Source organism: Ornithodoros turicata, chromosome 10 (assembly GCF_037126465.1).
Source record: "Ornithodoros turicata isolate Travis chromosome 10, ASM3712646v1, whole genome shotgun sequence".
NCBI lineage: Eukaryota > Metazoa > Arthropoda > Arachnida > Ixodida > Argasidae > Ornithodoros > Ornithodoros turicata.
Genome location: NC_088210.1, coordinates 17,650,558 through 17,664,834, shown reverse-complemented (window position 1 = coordinate 17,664,834; position 14,277 = coordinate 17,650,558). Strand labels below are relative to the sequence as shown.

Sequence of the window (14,277 nt, the reverse complement as noted above, 5' to 3'; positions counted from 1 at the left end):
CGAACAGTGAGGATGAATGCTCTCATGAATTCTTCCTTTTTTTCCCCTTTTTGTTCCTTTTTCTCTCGCTTCTTTAAACACATTGAAAACGGAACTTCACCGCATGATACGCGGACCATTGCACACATTGATATGCCGTTATTCTGCTGATTTGTGCAAAAGAGTGAGGCGTACATCATTTTGTGGCAATTAACATAACTGCATAAGTATACCTCAAAAAGACGAACGGCTCCCCTTTTTCAGCAAATCTGGGGAATGAACGATCATTCGGGGTGATAGTTGGCTGCAGTGATGTGGATTTGACGGCGCAAATCAAATAAAAAATATTTTAGAAATCAAATCCTCATTTTACCGATGGTCTTAAATCCAATCCACATCGTGTCTGGACTTAAATGTGTGCCGGCAGAATCAAACCATTTCTAATTTATATTTTGCGTGTCAAATCTGATCACCTTTTAATCTGGATTTGTTAAATCCGTCACCAAGCCCGGAAAGTCGGCTCCCTGAAACGCCTCAACTGAAAAGATTTGAGTTGTAAAAATGACTCGGGATCTGGATACCAGTAGCGGCGTGACAGGCATCGCATACCCAGAGCAGCGAAGATCAACAATTGTACAATTGGCCAACACAGAGAGATAGAGAACATCAGTGGAATTTGAATAATACACTCTTAGAAATGAACTTCACCGCATAGCACGCTCCTAGCCAACCATCATCTCGAATGATATCGTTATCTACCCTGATTTGTGGAAAATGGGAGGCGTACGCCTTTTTTGTGACAATTATGAACAGCATAAGTGTGCAACATTGCAGAGTGATTCGTCGCTGCCACACTCTTAAAAATGAACTTCACCGCATAGCACGCTCCTAGCCAACCATCATCTTGAATGATATCATTATCTGCCTTGATTTGTTGAAAACGGGAGGCGTACGCCTTTTTTGTGACACTTATGCTGTTCATAATTGTCCCAAAAAAGACGTACGCCTCCCATTTTCAACAAATCAGGGCAGATAACGATATCATTCGAGATGATGGTTGGCTAGGAGCTTGCTATGCGGTGAAGTTCATTTTTAAGAGTGCACATCGCATAGATCCGGAGCTGAAGTTATGTGTTCCGTCTACGTTACCGCGCTCTGTTCAGACGTTTTTACGCTGGTGTCGGTTGAATCCGCCTTATGGCCGTCATATTCCTCATAAAGTTGGAAAAGCCGACTCATCGAATTGTTCGGTTTGTGCAACCGTGGAGGATAGTGAGCATATTATAATGCACTGCACTGTATGCGTCTCAAAGAGCTACACTGAAAGCTACACTTGCTCGACTAGACAGCAGTGTCTTCAATACAGTGAAGGTGTTGGGACTTTGGGCACCGATCACGAGGGATGCTGCCTTGGCGGCACGTGTGAAATTTGTTCAGAGCTGTGGGATGGACATAACTTTTTAGGATTCTGTGTGCATGATCTTGGGATAATTGTGAATAGTGGACTTCTAGTGAACACGTGCCTTGCTATTTTGCATCGCTGGTGCATAGGCTTCGTCTCAGGGTTGCCTTCACCCCACATTTCAAGCATCTGATCGGCCGTTCCGGCTCTATGCTCTGCTCTCGCTGTGCTGTTTTGGCGGATACCAAGCATGCGCTCCTCGACTGCCATCTTTACACCTCCCAAAGAGCAGATCTGCAGTGTCGTCTGCAATCGATCGCGGCCGCACCATTCACATTGGCAATCATCCTCGGCCCTTGGTCTAACCAGATCGACCATCGCCGAGCTCTTAAGTGCTTCCATAATTTTCTCCGGGGCACCGGTCTCCTCTATACCCTGCGATATGCCTGCGCACCTATGAGCTGTGTGTGTATGTTTTAATGTGTTGTGTTTTTGCCTAGCGTTCTGTTGACGTTGTCTCACTGACTCCACTGACTATTGGCCACTATACATTCAGCGTCGTTCATTGCCTTAATATCAGGACACATCTCATCCTGTCCATTGCGTCTTGGGGTAGTGGGGCCACACAAATTCGCCACACCTCATGTGGCGAATTTCCCCATTCATCATCATTAATTTATCTGTTGTTGTTGTTGTTGCATGTAATTCGACCATTGTATTTTAGTCTCGTGGAATCCAATCCGACTTCTACTGTGGAACTATAACATGCGTATATAGTCTCTGCAGCGTATGGCTTTTTTTTGTATGTTTTATGGCACTTTGTTGTTGTTGTTGTCTTAGTAGCATTTTTTTTACTTTAGTATAACTTGTACCTGAGCAGATGTGTTCGGTTGTTTGTGTTTATTAAGTGCTTCCTAATGTATTGCTACGGCCCCCAGTGCGACCGAGTGAGCGGCGGGGGGTTTGTACTATATAGCCGATGCTATTGATACCGGTGGGCCCCAGATCATTTTTCTTGTTGCTCTGTTCACTAATAAATAAATAAGAATAAATTTTGGGTGAATGTGTATCGTTTTATTGCGCTTCTGGGAACATGGCCGCATCATCACTTTAATATTAGTATGCACGGTGTTTGGTGTTATTCAATAAACATTTTAATCAAAAAGCTTTGGAGTAGCGCAGATACCTTTTGTGTTAATTATGTCGCCAGACAACGGCTAATGATAATAACAATAATACTTTTTTGTGCCCAGGAACAGCTACAAGCCCTACACTATTGACAAATTACATATTATAACGAAAACTACCTCAAACAGCAACATATTACATACGTACAAATAGCTTCATTCGAAGCAACCTAGAAAACACAGATAACATAAAAGCTCAATAGGGATAAGATATAAGGACAGAACGTTGAGGGCCGGCATGCCAGACACACGCTTGAGGGACGCATATAAGGGAAGAACAGATCGCATGAAGAAGCGGAGTTTAGCAACATTTGACAAATTATAATCACTTGGACAAAATTTATGCACACATAACAGCTAGGTCACATACAGACCTAACAGCTTTTTGTGGGCAGTCAGTGTGGAAGTAAATAAATAAATAAATAAATAAGATTATTGGGGATCGCGCAATTATAGAACAAAGGTTAGGACGGCTTAAAGAAAATGAGGATTGGATTGGATTTAAAAAGTAGTTAATGGGTTCAAGATGTCCATGGGTCACCGCACAGTCCACCGTTCAGTGCTGACGCCATGCGCTAAAACCTTTTGTCCGTTTCAAAATCCCGGAAATATTTTACCACAGCGCCGATCGCCCGATGCCTGACTTGGGAGTGCCACGGCCCGGGTACTTTAGGAATACTGAGGCTGAGGCAGCGGACCTTATAGGAAGCAGCAACTGCCAGTTTTCAAGTACTATCTATTAAATCGTGTGTAATCTTGTCTCTGTTCAATTTTCGTGCCGATAGGGGTCGCATCTGAGGTTCAGGCAAGGTCGCAAGTAAATTAATTAATGTTATATACCTGACACTATAGGAGCACGATTTTTTTTTTTCTTTCGGGCTTATGAGCGCAACTTCCGAACTATTCCAATATATTCGGTTTGGAATAGCAATCGCTTCGATTCGAAATTCCAATATAGTATTCCACATTCCATTCAGTATTCGGATCGAGTACATAAATATTCGCTTTAGTATTCGAAAAAATCCTAATATTCACACAGCTCTATTAAGCACATGCAGTTGCGACGACGACGACGAAACGACGACAAAACTTCGGGGAAATTAGCCGTATTATTTCATAAATATGATTGTGTTGCACAACTGATTGAATCTAGTCACATAATTGATAGCCCATTTTGATCCCTTCCTCCAGGGAAACGGTCATGTCAAAAATAAATTTCGGAGCATACACTAATTATTCGCAGTGTTCTCCGCGTAGTATTTCTTTCACGTGCATAGCTTATACAACTACACTCTTAAAAATGAACTTCACCGCATAGCACGCTCTTAGCCAACCATCATCTCGAATGATATCGTTATCTGCCCCGATTTGACGGAAACGGGAGGCGCCTTTTTTTGTGACACTTATACTGTTCATAATTGTCACAGAAAAGGCGTACGCCTCCCGTTTTCAACAAATCAGGTAAGATAACGATATCATTCGAGATGGTGGTTGGCTAGGAGCGTGAATTGAGGTGAAGTTCATTTTTTAAGGGTGTAGGGTTTCTTGTTTTCGGCGATTGATATAGGTGACGAAGAGAAATTATCCTGTTGCCCCAAAATACTATAAGCCAATCGAAACCTGTATCGCTCACACCTCCATATTGTTTCTTCTCCCATTAGTATCATCATCATCATCATCATCTGTATCGTTGTAATTTGGATCATGCTCTCATTTTTGTCACGTTTCGTGGGGTTTCAAAAATTGCCAAACAGCCACAAAAGAGAAGCATTATAGATATGACTTTCATTATCTTAAAGTCATCGGCATACCGTAGAAGAGTGGAATGCTTACACGTGCTGCAAGATCATTTACAAAAAAAAAAAAAAAAAAGAGTGGAAAGTGTGCGTCCAAAATTAGAGCCTTGGGGAGTGCCAGACGTAGGTGCATAAACAACAGCGCATGTACGGCAGAGACACAAACAAAATGGAAACGCTGCAGTAACTGATATGATTAAAAAAGAAAAACATGCTGGAAACTCCCGAACACCTTACGATCGTGAACTATAAGGTCTCCGTGTGTTTTTCTTCCTGCCAATGATCACGCGAGAGACGCCACAGTGTTCCGTTAGTGCATTAATTTTGCCCACCACTGAGGGCTCATCAACGTGCACTAAAATTTCAGCACTCGGCACATCGTATTTAATGTCCACCGTGGAAGACGGAATGTTTCACTCCAAAACCAGAACTTCACCGCATAGCACGCTGTGCGCCAACCATTGCCACGAATGATAGTGTTATCGCTTCTGATTCGAAGAGAGAGAGAGAGGGGCGTACGCCTTTATGTGTCAATTTGGATACATGATAACTGACACAAAAAGGCGTACGCCCCCTCCCCCCTCTCTCTCTTCGAATCAGTAGCGATATAACACTATCAATCGTGGCAACGGTTGGCGCACGGCGTGCTATGCGGTGAAGTTCTGTTTTTAGAGTGTTGAGCAACTTTTACCGTTACCACGAAGACGCCGGCCTCTTCGGTGGGGCACGAACCCGCGACCTGAGGATCAGTTTGTGGACACACTACTTAATGATCCACTGAGGCGGTCCATTGACTAACTCGAGGTACGAATTCGTTCGGAGTTGTTGATGGGCCGTTGAACAACAACGACGAATGCATGTAGTGACAATATGAAAGAGGGAGTTTTGAAACAAGCCCAATCATCATCACCACCATCATCAAATAAAGTGGTTGTTGTTGTTGAGGAACTTTTCCACTTAATTTGTGGCTCACTGCCATCGTTAGTGAGTGATGATATGATGAGGTGATAGGGTGACAGAACTCTAAGAAACCCCGAAGAACTCCGAGAAAGACCCCCAAGCTTCGAGCCATAAGACTGCGAAGCCTCTGTTCGGACGTTCGTGAAATCCCATGCATGCAATATCGGAAAGCTTTACATAAGAGCTCCTCGAGCCATAGTGCACTATGGCTGGCTGTGGCTGGGGATGCCCACCGTTAAGAATCCATCGATTAAAATCGCTGATGTTCAAATTCCCAGATTTCTAAACTAAAGCCATAATATGAAGAATGGCGGAATAGTAATGTTGAATAATACATATCACTGACAAAACCTCGCAGTATTGCGTGATTTTGACGTATGTATAGAACTCATTGTCGTGAATAAATGTCAAGTTTTTGGCGACCGCTATGCTTAGCATGGCGGGCCACATCACAGCAGCAGAAATGGTCAAAACTCGGTTAGGTTAGTTTATGTTTGTTTCCTGACAGTTCACCACGCGGTTGGGGGTTTCCAACAGCTGGGCACGCGCGCAGCGTTATGCTTTTTTTTTGGGGGGGGGGGGAACGTCTGGCTAGAGGACAGACTTTCTGGTCAATTCCCGATGTAGCGCCAGTGAAATGCCGAATGATGTTGATCCACTGTTAACATATCCGATAACACCTTTTCATGACAAGTTGTAGTCCAGGATATAACCCCCAGGAATTTATGGCGTCTGCCTTGTCTCAGTATTGCATCCACCAGAAAAAGTGGGAACAAATAAGTTAACACCGCCTTAAATTTCGATTTTTTCATTCGTGCAATAGCATGACACGTTTGGAAAAATATTTTCGTGACAGTGCAATGGTGCCGTGAAGCGATCGTTTTCTATGCAACGTACCTTTTCTTTTTCTCGTTTTGCGAGTTCTCTTTGAACCAGCTTGCGAAAGTTTGTCGTGAACAGTCATAGCCGTTTCCAGGATCTTATTCGGGGGGGGGGGGGGGGGGTCAAAACGTACAACCCCCTCACCTGGCTGGTCAATTTCTTGGAGACGGACGCTATACTGACTGTACGGCCGTTCAGATTATTATGACATCTGAGCAAAATTATGACTAACTATTAATAAAGAGCGCACCGTTTCCACAAGAAACCTGGAGCTCCAGAAAGGGGAGAGGGCCCTTGCTGTATTTCTCAGTAAATATTTAAAAGAAAACTGCTTACAGTTTGCCTGTTGCACTTAATACACTTATTCGTGCAAAACATCTCTACTGTCACCGGAAGTTCATGACGTGTGTACCGCCTTCACTGGCCCACAAACATCAACACCGGAAGGACACCTCGTAACTGCTGTACATCCGAGCAATTTGCGAGCCGTGTCAAAATGACCGGGGTTTGCAACCCCACAAATCCTTCACCAGAAACCGGAAAGAGTTCGCACGCAGAAAGTGGTGTTCGCGCCTCGACTTCCAGCAAAGGTTCGTAAACTGATGACAGTACCTCCGGAGCAAATGTCCTCTTCAAGATAGATGGTCACCTTTGTTGAAAAAGCAACCGATCACGCAGAACGAGGGAAGCGCTTTCGAAACGTGATAGTATGCATGAGCTGGACGTTTTATCCCATTCGCCGCGGAGTGCGCGTCTGGGGTATCTCTTCGGGGGCTTCGGTTCGAAACGTGACACTGACCTCCCCCCTCACACGCACCCCTCCGTGAGGGTTTGTTTTTCTATCGCAACCCCCGTTTTGTCTTGTCCGCGCGGAGGGACAACAAAGACTGTGAAACCTTGTAGATAGAGTTACTGAAAAATTGTCCGCGCCTGTTGTAGGAGACGTTTCTAGTTTTTGCTTTCTTTCCTGTGACTCTGCCCCGTGAGACAAAAAGAAAGAAGAGGAAAAAGGAAGGAGAGTTTCGGAGTGGAATGTGTGGACGTGAACACAACGGTTCTGTAGTTCCTGGGGGTGGCGGTTGTCACACCGCTGTTGCTGTTGCATAAAGCCAGCAAACATTGGTAGCATTGACGCATGTAGAGGTTCCCCGACTTCGGATCGAGCATTCTTCTTGGAACAGCACACTTTTAGTGAACTCTGTGCAGGATTCACTGGTTTTTTAGTTCGATAAAAAATTGTTTCGCCTTTCCTTCCTTTCACTAGATCTGCCTAAGCATCAGTAGGTACCGGTGTCAGATCGTTGATCAGCCAAAAAGAAGTCGGCCAATGTCCTCAGAGCTGCGCTGCTGGAGTTGAGTTGATGGCTCTCGAATGATAACGATGATGATTCGTTGCTGTACGTTAGGATGCTATATAATTATAATATTATATTTTTTCTTAAAATAAACATGTAATAAACATATATACCCCCCCCCCCCCCATGAGCGCCGCCTCGGTGGTGGCTCCGTGGATTGATTCTGATTTTTATTCCGAGTTTTATGATTATAAACATAGCACGAAATGGGCTGGTTGGTACATCTACCTTTAACTGCGACGTACACCAAACACAAAGAAAAGACGAAAGAGCGATGTCGTTTTATGATTATGTGGTTTATTTCAGCGTCGAAGTAGAGCACTACACACCATGACAGCACTATGACCTGTACCTCCTCTGCTTAATGTAAAGTATTAGAAGGCTAATCGCGCCATGCTGTCCAAGGAAAAAAAGAACAAAAGAAAAACGTCGGTCCTGTGGAAAGTAGCCTCGGAAAAAGTGACGATTTTTTTCCCCTGCCATGTCAGCTGAGACTACTTTTTCCGGGAATGTGTGTGTACGTTGTTTATTCTTTTTCTTTTTTTTCTAGTCACCCCCACGCAGTTGCGTAGTCAGAGAGGAAGTTCAAGGGGTTTCAGTGCCCCAAAGTCGTACCTTTTGCAGTGCACTCCGGAAAGGGAAAACGGGAGTGAAGACCTCCTCCCCATGTCATATGTTCCCATAAAACCCATCCGAAAATTTTTTTCTGGCTAACGTTACTGCCCTTATGCACCCGAACCTTCAGTGCATTTTTGTGCTTGGGTTGCTGACGGCTTTCCAGTGTGGTCTCCAGAGCAGCACAGAGGGTTACTGACGTAACCTTCCCCGGATCCTCGAAAACAGAGCGTACGTTTATGGTTTTACCATTAGACCAGCGCAGCCATTCGTCACGTCTCGCGCCCGTGCACTGGAGTCACGGTCAACCGTTGACAACCTTTCATGGGTGAAAGTCCACAGTATGTGGCACATGACCCGTGGGCCATTTATAACGCCTCGTCCGAGCCGCTACAGTTTCCAGATTGACTCAGGAGCAGCGCGGGACAAGCTCTGTGCTCATTGATTAATGGCTTGTGTGAAGCCGACGGCTTCGTCGTTGGAGTGCTAGCCGAGGGTAAAAAAAGAGTCAACAGGATGACACCAGCCACAGACATTGCGTATTGGAGCGAGCCCTTACTTTTGTTTTCGTTGTTGAGAGAGAGAGAGGTTGAGTTGAATACTACAAGGAACGATTTGTACTGAAGCGGCAACGAAGTGCAAAAATGTCTCCTCGCAAAATGAAAGGAACGAGACACAAAAAGACAAGTTGGCATTGCGTTACCCGCTAGGGGGGGTATCTCATCTCTCAAAAAATGGACCCTTGTTGTGTTCTCCACGTATACTATTTATTCGTGTTTGAAGCGTTTGGTACATCGTAAGTAAAAATAAGCAAAAGTGTGCACTGCATCATATGAGCATCATCACGACATAACCTTTGTGTTTGTTGTAAAAATGCGTGTCTGTAATCTTATTTGTTCCGCACAGGTTTTCACCTTCGTGTACAATCTCAACGTGAGCAATACATGCACGCCGCATCTTGCATGTGGCTTGTACTGAAATGATCCTCTACGGAGACCTTCTTAATGTACCGAGATGTCCGCGCACCCAAACGTCTGTGTCCCACTGCAGTGGGTCATCAACCATGCGTGACCGTTGGTAGCTGGAGATGCAGTTCCGGTGGCTCTCATAACGATTGACGTCGACTTCATCGCCGCCACACCTTCATGAACCGAATATATTATGCATCCCAGATTCTTTCACCCAAAATGCGCTGGTTCATAAAACAAGAGAGAAACACAAAGGATATGTCTTGTCAGACGGCGCCTATAATTCCTGAGTTTACACGTAAAGGGATGACAGTATACGGTTGCTCTTGGAGCACGCTAATTCAAAAGATTTTCGAAAATCAATTCCGCCTACTGTCTAGGTTTCAAACGTGCTACATCAACTACTACTACTTTATTTGAATGATGATGATAGGAGTGTGCCACCGCCAGGAGGCGATACTCTACCCCATTGGAGGTGGTAAGCGGTGAAATGAAATATTGAGTCTCCTCACAATGAAGACGTCCTACACGGTTTCTATAATCAAACTCAAACTCAGACGTCCTGCACGGCGTCCAAAAACTTTAGAACTGCTTTTAGGGCACATGGTTGGTATGGGCGCTGGATTCGGTCATCAACCAAGCCGATCAAACATGCAAAGATGGTTTACACTATACAATTTCTGTTCGGTTCTTGGTGGGCCTATCATGGACCGCACTTACGGTTTGACGACATAGCCATCATATAGTGTAGCTTGAGTCACCTATAGCCTCACCAGACATGCAAAGTAAACACATATATATAGAGACCGCCGCTCCTCGCACGTACCCCACTTTGATAGCGTTCGAGGAGGCTGCTCTGTGGCGTCCCTGCAGCGACGGCGTGGGTATGTGGCTCTTCCACGGGGATCGGGCGATGACAGTGCGGACCTCGAGAGTGTGCCCCGCATGTGTTGACACATATACCTAAAGAAAGGAACTACTCTCGAGACTCCTTGTCCATCGTCGTGTGATCGTCCCGAGGGGTTACCGTGTGACCAAGATGTCTGTCTCCGGTTTTGCAGCTGCATGATCACGACGAATCAAGGACAGCCCCTTCCTTTGTGCTTCGTCGTAATTGAAGATTAGATGTTGAACTTGAATGGCCGTTACTGACAGCTTCGAGGGTGCTCAATTAGCGCGTGGCTTCGAGCGTCGTGTTATCGTCTGGGAGTGTGACAGTGCACCCTGAAGGCAGAGCCTCACCTTTATAGTAAGGCGTATAGGGCCAGCTATCATTTCAGAATGATACGTATATGGCCTGTTGAGATGAAACACTCCAATTAAGTATCGTCACCGGAATAAAGCTGTTGGTTGCGGTTCTCTTCCGAGTTGTATGGAAATAAACGTAGAACTTTTGGGGAAGTGCATTTATGGTAATGGTTGCAAAAGAATAAAAAAATAAAAAGAGGTGTATGTCATGCTTTCTCTTCAAATCAGAATTCATAACTTTATCATTGTGTGTAGCTGCTGCTTTTGACATACCATTTAGTGCTTCACTCAAGGCCTCAAGTTGTCAAGTTCTGTTTCTACAGTGGCCGAGGAAGTGGGTCAGTGGAGTGAGGGGGGGCGGGGGGGTGTATGTGTTCAATGAACAGGAGGTGGCGTCCACGCAGGGAGAGGTCAGCCAGACCTATGTCGGCTTGCTATGCCCTGGTGGAGCCATTGGGGCGTCGCTCATGACTGCAGTTGTCTCGCGACGTGAGGCCACGAATTATTCTATCCATTATCGAATATTTAGAAGGATCGTCCATTCACATTTTTGTCTGTCACGATCAGTGTTCACACTGCGTGATTTTCGGAAATAAAAAGATTAAATTCACGATACATATGTCCCCAAGATTTTAACCCAAGGTCAGTGCACCCTCATTATTACCTACTCACTTCAACAAGTCCTCCAAGAGTCAACAGGGTCACCGAACGTTCCTCCAACCTCAAAATGGCTAACATTTCTGTTGCCGTTTTGGTCTATCTTCAATTTATGGAGTTGTCACGAGGGAACACTGTTCCCCCATTCGTCTCGAAGCGACAGAAACTTGGTACATATCCCCTTGACATATGCACCCACCAAAAATTGGTCCAACTCGAAGAAGGTGCCGACAGCTTCAACGAGGGACAAGGCGTGGGGACCGCAGCTGAGGAGATGTGCCCGGAAGGAAGTGTGTTTCTTCACCTCGTTCACGTTCTACTATGTTAGGGCAGGCAGCCCGCAAAGTTGTGTCCCTCGTTTGTTGTGTCTCAATATATTCTGTATAGTGCATGCGTTGACCACCGCGCTTGAGCACTGAGAGGGAAAGAGAGAGAGGGTACAGTGACGTATCCGGGAGAATGGTTTGCCACGGCAAGCCGTGAAACTGATCTGTCCTCCATCTAGATAAGATATAACTTTAGTGCCCCTTCAACCTTTTAAGTAACAAGTTTGATGACTTTAAACATAAATAAATGATGGTATTACAAGAAAATTATAACTTAACCTTGCTTACGTATCACGGACGTATATATCATTTTTGCTGAGTTCGGGGTGAAGACGAGGTGATGAACAAAACAAGATAAGACTTACTCCCAGAAATTTTGCTTCGCGATTAAATCTAAGAGGAGTACCAAGTATAGATAACGGAGTGGAAAGGGCTAGATTTCGCCGAAGGGAATGGAAAGCAATGTAGATGGTCTTATTCGCGTTTAAACGTAATTGATTGACGCTACACCATTGAAACAAGCGTTTTATGTCACTTTGTAAATTATGTATAAATTCAGATTCATCTTTGCTTGTGATAAGTAGAGTTGTGTCATCGGCGTACAAAAATACTGCTGTATGCTAAATATGCCACGGGAGGTATAATTGTTTTCAAAATATAAAAGATGACCAAAATTGAGCCCTGTATACCTCCGATGTTTAACTGAGGGAGGTGACAATTTATTATACCTAACAATCACTAGTCTGCCTTCAAGGTAGCTTTTAATTAAACGTAATGGAAGTCCACAGATACCGTAACTATTTAATTTAGCCAAGAGATTCATGTGATTTACTTTTGAAAACTGCGCGACAAGGGATAGAGATATAGGTCTATGGTTGCTGATAATAGAAGCATTCCCTTTAGCACCTCACATTTCGCGGCGTTGCACAAAGCCGGAAATCTAGTGAATGTAGTGTGTTATAAGCAAATATGGCACATTGTTTGATCGAAGAGACATCGTATTAGATGTTTTTCCAGGTTGACTTCTACACAAAGAAAATCCGAACTTTATGAAACTGCGATAAGTTCTTGTCCCGTACTCTGGTTAAGACCTCTACGGTACCTTCGCGTTATACTGGGGGCTCATTTACGCAAAACGTTTCAGGACTTCCACAAAGGGGGCACAGCAGAATTGCCGATTTCTTGTTAGGAGTCTGTAGGAATTCCTTGAATTCTACGTGGCACAGGTCCAGACAAAAGTGTACAGAACACTCAACCGATTTACTTTTCCTTCAGCGCGACACCCTAGCGGCGAGCAAAAGCAGTCTCGTGCAGAGCCGAATGGACTGGTTGCGGCACAACGGTAGTTTCGGTATCGCTAGAACCAGTGTACTACTCTCCACCCCCTGTATCGTGCCCACCACTAGAGTATCGCGCCGAAAAAAAAAAAAAAAAAAAACTGTCGCCTGCGTGCACCGTAAACTTCCTATGACCTGTACCCATCCACGACCTGTTTAGCCGCAGCCCCAGAGAACACAACGCTCAGGTTAACCAACAGCACGTTTATTCGCATACACCGCCGTTCCCTGCAGAAGGCCACTGAGTTTTAATCCGTCAGCTGCTACCTGCAGTCAAGACGCATCGCTTCAGGTTCCCTCGCAGTAGAAAGGAAAATTGCACGTGTAGGGGGAGGGGCATCAGCGATAACACCTTGCTATCGCCATACTCTCTCCCACCTTTTCAAAGGGCTCACAAGTGCAAGATATGTCACCAAGGGCAGACAGTCAGCAGCTGCGGCCGGGTCTGTGTAGGACTGTCTCGTCGGTGACCGGACGGCCGTATGGCAACCGTCCAAGTCGATGAGGATGTCTTCTGACCTGGGGGTCGCTGTGGCTGGAAAGCGTCGGTACCGTCAAGTTCATGCGCAGCGGGACGTCCGAGGAGGTGCTGTCGCGGCAGTGGCTTACTTAGTGAAGTCATCTGCTGTAGTAGGTCATGTGCCGCAGGTTCGTCCACGATACTGTCGAGGGAGCTGGGATTCCTCTTGAGCGGCAAGAAAAGAAACAGCAAATAAACAAAACTTAAAGAAAAACAAAGTTTAAAGGCTAGCGAAAATTGCCGACTATACCATCTACTCGTGTTCCCTGGACGGCTTGACAGGTCGGCTCCAAAAGTTTGGCGCCAAATTGTGAGAACTGAAACGCTTAAGCCGACGTGGTTCCCACCTCCTGTCCAACCCTACAGAATACGAGCCATATATTCTGGTTAACAAGCAACGAAAAGTGGAATTATTCGCTTACATTGTCGTTCCCTGCTGGAGACCACTGCCGTAATCTGTCGGCTGCCGAAAAAGAACCCGTCCTCCGCTCGCTGCATAGATGTTGCTCTTCCAGTCGACAGGATGGCTCTTCGTTCTGGGCTGCTACCGCTACGGGTTATATAAGCCCCAGGTTCCCTCGCAGTAGAGAGGGAAACCGCACGTGTGAGACCACTATCGGCGATAACACCTTGCTATCGCCACGTGTCTTATCTATAGCGAAAGATAATTCTAAAAGATATTTTGGTATCCCTGAATAAATGCGCGTGTCATTTTGCCCGCACGGCGCTCCTCGCAGTACCACCCCTGTCCTCACGGGGTGTCCAACGATGAAACCTTAGATTTCTATGCGACGCAAACCATGCATAATATTGTTCTTTTCGTATTATTTCACATAACATACAAAAACAAAAGGCTACAGCTATGATACTGGGGGGGGGGAGCTACATTATGTAGCTCGACGTGCCACCAGTGGTTAAAAAGAGTGCTAGGGAGATTACGTACATTTCATGATATCGCAATATCAAAAGTATATACAAACACAAACCGAAGAATAAGCACAGTATAACACCTATCACAAAAACTCATATCCGTAGAGAGGGTATA

At 45.2% G+C, this 14,277-nt stretch overlaps 1 long non-coding RNA gene across 1 annotated transcript; it reads right to left on the bottom strand.

Moving 5' to 3' along the window:
• Nucleotides 1–12,901: 12,901 nt before the first annotated feature.
• LOC135370217 (uncharacterized) lies at nucleotides 12,902–13,746 on the bottom strand. Its single transcript, XR_010415259.1, has 3 exons — nucleotides 13,655–13,746; nucleotides 13,483–13,592; nucleotides 12,902–13,397 (listed from the first exon to the last, which is right to left on the bottom strand). It is a non-coding gene; the product is annotated as an uncharacterized LOC135370217 (long non-coding RNA).
• Between the last annotated feature and the right edge of the window lie 531 nt (nucleotides 13,747–14,277).